Source organism: Saccostrea cucullata, unplaced genomic scaffold (assembly GCF_032062105.1).
Source record: "Saccostrea cucullata isolate Sc308-1 unplaced genomic scaffold, CSIRO_AGI_Scuc_v1 ctg6452, whole genome shotgun sequence".
NCBI classification, from domain to species: domain Eukaryota; kingdom Metazoa; phylum Mollusca; class Bivalvia; order Ostreida; family Ostreidae; genus Saccostrea; species Saccostrea cuccullata.
In genome coordinates this window covers 31423-38274 of record NW_026938457.1, presented here as the reverse complement: position 1 = coordinate 38274, position 6852 = coordinate 31423, and positions in this window count along the sequence as shown.

Genomic DNA, 6852 nt, shown 5'->3' with positions numbered 1-6852 from the left:
TGTCAAGTTATACTGAAATCAGACCAAAACTGTAGGAGGAGTAGCATTTTGAAAGAATTTCATAGAAATTTCTATTTTTAGTAACAACGGCAACACCGTTTATCGAAATCAAAAACTGATACACAGAATTATGTATCTTAGTGTAGTCTACTTGTGTGCCAAGTTATATTGAAATCAGACCAAAACTGTAGGAGGAGTAGCATTTTGAAAGATTGTTTACAGACAGACAGACGGACAGACAGACAGACAGACGGACGGACGACGGACGCATTACTATCGCATAAGCTCTTCTGGTCTCTGACCAGTAGAGCTAAAAATTGCAAATTTCGTGATTGTACATACCGTAAATGTTTGTTCATCAAGTTTGCATCGCAGTACAATTGTTTATAAAAGAGAAATCAGTGTACATTACATGTAAAACATGTTAAGTTAATGTGTGATTGAATTTCATTTTATATTGATGCTCACTTCTTCAGGTCACCTTATCCACGACACTAAGTTTTGAAGGTCCGTGTTTGCTCTGCTCCAAAGAACTATGCACGATAACTTTCAATTTCTGCCTACACTTTGCACCCATTTGAGTCGATATTAATGGCAATTTTGCCATACAATCTTTAATTAATTTAAAGAATAGTTAAATGGTATTTGATTAATTATTTCAAAAGCAGCGTCAAATAGTAAATAATCCTTCAGACAAGAGTATCAATATAATATAAATTTGAATCTACACTACCTGAGGATGATTCCATATGAGTTTCATTTTTCCTAGCCGAGTGGTTCTTGAGAAGAAGATTTTTTAAAAACGCCATAAATTTTTTTTCTAATTCATAATTATCTCCCCTTGGAAAAGGGCGTGAAACTTCATTTGAATAAACTTGAATCCCATTCACCTAAGGATATTTTGTGGCAAGTTTGGTTGGAATTGGCTCAGTGGTTTTTGAGAAGAATATGAAAATGTAAAAAGTTTACGACAACGCCGACGACGACAACAACGACTACAACAACGACAGACAACGCACAAATTTTGATCAGAATAGTTCACTTGAGCCTTCGGCTCAGGTGAGCTAAAAACTTAACGTCTGACAAATCATACTCTTTATTTTATAATTTTTCGAACGCCCATCAGCTTCCACGCATATATAAATGGGTTTGAGAAAGAATTCAAAATGCAAAGAAAATTCGCTACTCTGGAGTAGGTGTAGTTTGCGGATAATTTCTCATTCCAGAATGTTAAAATAAATGGTCCCGTCAAACATACGTATAATATTATAAGGATGCCGACTAGCTTCAGTGTACTGACATATCTTTGCCTAGTCAGTGATAGTATCTTACGATGACGCTGGGTCTGTGATTCTGCATTACGGTTACCATCGGTAGTCTTCATGTTGTTTTTCGCACCGACTGTACAAGGTAATTGTCGCATTTCTACGTGAGTTGTCCTTACGTTTATGGAATCTGAATTACCAATAGGACGCACTTTCTTGAGAATTTTAAAAACACTGCAAACCGTTAGAGAGTAAAAAAGGAGCGTAAGTCCTACCAGAGAGAGAGAAAGAAGCCTTATGTATATTGAGTGTTCCATATAATATCCATGGTAGACATAAGACAGAAATCGGTCATTATTTCTATCAAAATCCCTTTCAGGTGGTGAAATAAGAACGAAGTTGATAATTACAACCGCAACTGAACTGCAAATGCAAACGTAATACTTCCGGTTTTGTTTAAAAATGAACAAGTTCCAGTTTTCTTTACAAGAAACCAGATATCTCTGTAAACTGATTAAACAAGTCTGTAAAAGTGATAGACACAACCCATTGCACCTCAAAACTACTTGCAAAACAGTTAAGAACCTGTTTCCGATTAAGGAAGGTTTCAGAAGAATTAGTCCGCCGCATATAATTCCAAGACCGACTGAAAAATCACTCAAAGATAATAAAAGAACTAAAAACTTGTAGGGGTTCTTTCTTATATTTTTATCTTTTATAAATATAGCAAAAACTCCCCCATTAATAAAAAGAACCAGGATTCCTATAGTTAGGGCTGCAAAAATTATTGGCTGTATTGTAGGATGAGCACCAATACAATTCTCGAAGCTGTCACTTGCAGAACAATTTCTAGCATTTGTTGTATTCATCCCAGTGGCTTTGTGTTCGATGTTTACTCTCAAAATATACTTCTAGTAGAGATCTGATGAGGGAGGTTATCGGTTTATATGGTTGAAACTGAAATTATAGAAAAAGAAATTTAGGAATCATCCCCTAAATTTATCTTTTAATATTAGTAAAGTGAAAAACCTTATTGTGGTATTTACATTCTTCTATATCTATCAGGTCATGTTCTTTTTTTGTTATAAAAACTTATTTGATTTCAAGTCATTTCGATTTGAAATATGCTTTGGGAGTTTGCTTTTTAACAAATGTATTATAATGTTTTAACTTTTAAAGTAAAAACACTCAGTTGTGCAATTCTTAAATATAAAGGGTGTTAAGAAAGTTTGTTCCACAGTACCTTTATTTTCGAAAAGAAATAGGATGAGAAGATATTTACAATTTGTGATTTGTCATTTTTACAGAGTCCATTTTTGCTACTGATAAGGTTTTAACTGTCTTTTGTTGAATCAATAAGAGGAGGGCAGATATTAATACACGTGAAATTAGGGATGACACATATTTATGACTATATAAAGCACACAGGTCAAAACATCCTTTCAAATACTATGCAAAAATTATCAAATCTGTGACATATTTAAAAATGACAAACCTATTCTTTTGAAAAATGATCTATTGTTCTTATACCTACGATCATCAGCTTGTCTGATGCAAGATAAGCTACGAGGAAACAAAAGTAAACTATCGTTTATCTTCACTCAAAATGATCAGCATTTCTATCATTCGGGTGCTTTAAAAATGTTATGTATATTTTCATATGGAAGAAAAATCCTATAATTTCCTGCTAGAAATGAAATTCTATAAATATAGAGCACACTCTAGTGATTTTGACAGACTTGAAAATTCATATCTTTAATTAAGCACTACTTTGAAATTTTTAAAAATATTTCATCCTGGAACGAACTTTCTTAACACGTCTTAGATCATCAAATACATGTAATACAATGTTGTCTTTAAGCAAGGCAATTCTCAAATAATTTTCTTTTCTAGAAGGTTAACAATTAAGATGAATATTCAAACAAAGTTAGTTTGAATAAAACTTATTGTCCTTTGGGATTACATCTGCAAAGAATCTGCACCAAGATTTAAAACCACTAAACTTTGCAAGTAAAAATGTCTGTCAGTTCCAAAATCTGGTCCTTCCTACGATCCTTTGATTTATCCTTCTCTTTTTAAAACAGGCTATGTAGATACTAAGATACACAAAAACCTTTACCTCGCTTAATCATCTTTATAATGTGGATAACATTTAGTATAGCACATATACATTCACCATGCTTAATTGGTTAACATATAAAAAAAAAATAACCATCTGGGAAAAGTTACCAGTCTATCCCCCGAAGCAAGAATTTTAGGGACAAACCCTCGATGCATCATCCATGAAAATTTGGACCAGGTAGGGCTTATAGTTACTTGAAATGGAATTGCTCCAAAAATTTTCATCTAGTCTCATTTCGAATTTTGCTGAAATGTTAAGTTGCTAAGAGCAATTGCTCTTTCTCATGTAGCTTCTTTGAGACATTTTGTTTATTTGAACCTTAAATGTTACAAAGTTTCGTATTTAAAAAGTAATTTTAACTCATCTTGGAAGATTTAGTATTACAATTATGCACTTAAACAATTGCAAGTTACTATATAATATGTGTAATGCCATTTCGTGCAAACGATTTTTATGCTGAATTATACTACTGTTTACTAATCTTCAACATCTTACATTAAGTCCATGTAAACAATAAAAATCGCAAAACAAAAACTTTTCAAATCATCAGAGATGAGATCTGGTGCCACTGAGAAGTGAGCATCCCCTGCCAGTTAGTCACCTGTACGAATTGCTAACTGTTATGATCGGAAAAGAACAGAACTATCCGTAGACAACTCAATATGCTACTTACGGTTCATCAGATCGTATGTAACAACATCAATTAGCTAATGAAAAATTATACTTTTGGATGAGGTCATTGCATCTACCACATAACTTGCGAAATAAGAACGTGAAAATGCTAGTATTTCGCCTTTTTTCGTGACAGGATTTTCATGAAACATGGATTAAACACACAGTATTCAAAATCAAGAATCCATAAAACAATACAAAACAGGAGCAGAGCAAACACGGACCTCCTAAACATCAGAGGTGCAATCAGGTGCCATGGAAGAGTGAGTATCCCCTGCAAACCGGTTTCACCGGCTGTGTGCTCTTTGTCCTGAAATCATGTCGGGAAATAACGGACAAAATCTTGCATCTGTCGTTAAGTCTGTGAAGAGAAATAATGAACTATCAATTAGCATGAAAAACGTCAGTCAGCCTTTGACTCATTTATAAATTGTATTTTCTTATAAGATTCGTGTATCGACCAGAGAACTTACGAAGCGATGACTTTAAACGAGACGGCTGACATTTATGTTTCATCAATTTGTTTGTCAATAATTAACATCGTTTTAAAAACTTTTTATACGTAGAGCATGCCTTTGCGCATCGAATCAACTGAGACATATAAACTCCTTATGCAGGTGATTAAGGTATATTGATGCATGAGTAAGGGAAGTTGACGATTGAAAAGTTAGAGTCATCACGTTTATCATATAGCTTTGTTCTTAGATTACCTTTATATATCACAGAACCTGGTTGTTAGAATGCCATATATATATGTGGTACTTTCTGTCTCAGACTCTGTGGTATCTTTTATCATTTCACTGTTTAAATATTTTGATTGAAAAGACAAGTATGCGAACTTTACTTGAACTTGAATCAGTTAAAAAGACAAAATGAATGCCTGACACATAATCTTTTTAAAAACAAAGAATTGATTATACTTCATTGTTTGATGTATTAGAATAATCAACTTAAGTTCGTTTTGATAGAGTTACTATTCACTTTCATTTAATTAAAAAAGTTGGTTAAGGAAGAATCTCTCTCTCTCTCTTGATCGATTGGTTGTATTGTTTAACATCCAATTCGAGAAATTTACACTCATATTGATACGCCACCGTATGCTAGTGAAGGGCTTCAATTTTAGACCTATACTCGGCACTCTGGGCCATTGAGCAGTGAGGGTTCTTTATCGTGCCAGCGTCTACCGTGACACGAGGCTTACGTTTTGAATTTGCCCATTACTACATTAAGCAGGGTCATATTCGAAATTTCCGTGACTTTCAATTCCAATGCCGAGGGATGGCGAAGGAACAATCAATACCTATGTTTACGTCTTAGGATTGACGCGGCCTCGCGAACGAGAATCGAACCTAGGCCTCCTCATCATGAAGCGAAAGCGTTTACTTACTTACCTCTATTGTTTTATTTGTCCATGACATTTAATTGTTTTTAAAATATCAGTTTTGAAGCATGAATTTTAGAAAATTATAAATAGTATTTAAATACACATTTGTATCCTTTTTAAAAGTACATAATCATGGTAATGGGGTTATCTAGAGATTAAAACTGTTCTGAATACGTTTAAACAAAATTTTGAAATATAAATTTTTTGAAAAAAAAATCAACAATTTTTTGATTTTAGATTATATTCTTTAAAAAATGGGAAAAAAAACTTTTCAGCTGGTGACAATGGACAGAGAATGACTTCGAAATTCGAAATATGGGTGTTTTTTTGTATTTATATATACGTAATTGAAAGAAACCCTAATAACCAAAACTGGAGAGGGCGGATTTGTCAGCCAATAAGATTTTATGAACAGAATTTGTGTATTCAAAGCTTAAAACGTGATGAAATTATAACTTAAAAAACATTTCATAAATAAATGTGAGGCACCTTCAGAAAAACAAATAGGAAACAAAATAATGAATAATGATAATCACAATAATCACTCTCCTACATACTCCTATTTTTTTTTTATCTCTGAACACTGCTAATGTAGTAATGAAATCCAGATTATTCAAATCTAAATTTTGATTTTATGCCCCGATATTGTAACATACAGATTTTGGTCTGTCTGCCCGTTTGTTCCTTTGTCTATCCGCAAAAAAAATAAACTTTGACTACAACTACCAGGGATTATATGCTTAAGATAAAGCTAACACGAACTCTTAAAAAGGGTGTCATTTTCATCTTTATGACTTGCTACATTCCTGTACGCCTTTGTCCGCCATGTTTCTTCAATTTCGCCATATTTATTTGATTTTTTGCAACCTGTACCTGCTTTATAAACCTGGTGTATTTGTTCTACTTGAGCGATTTTCTAGCCTGGCTGTCGACATGTACACATCTCCGATAGCATAGTTTTTAGAAGTCAATAAACTGACCAAATACATGTTTGAAAAGTAAAAACCTAACAAAACTGGAACAATACTGAGAAGTAATTTTTTTTTTATAATTCATATGCTGCAATGCATGAAAACACTAACACGGAATACATTCATGTAGTATTGATCATGTACAGAAAAAGCCCTTTGGATTATGCATGCATGGATGCCGAGAAAACGTATCGAACGCAGTGATAAACACTTTACCTCAATACTGCTATCGTTACATACATGCACATGTCGAAAGATATATCCTTTTAATTTACTTTTATTGCAATATGCATCTCAGAAGTCATGTATTCCATTGATTTCTCAACATTAAAGAAATCGTCACTACATAGCACTTGGACACGCGTGGTCCATGCCGATCACTTTATTTGGTTACGGGAAATTTCAAAGATGGAAATCTCACTGATATGTTGGTTGATT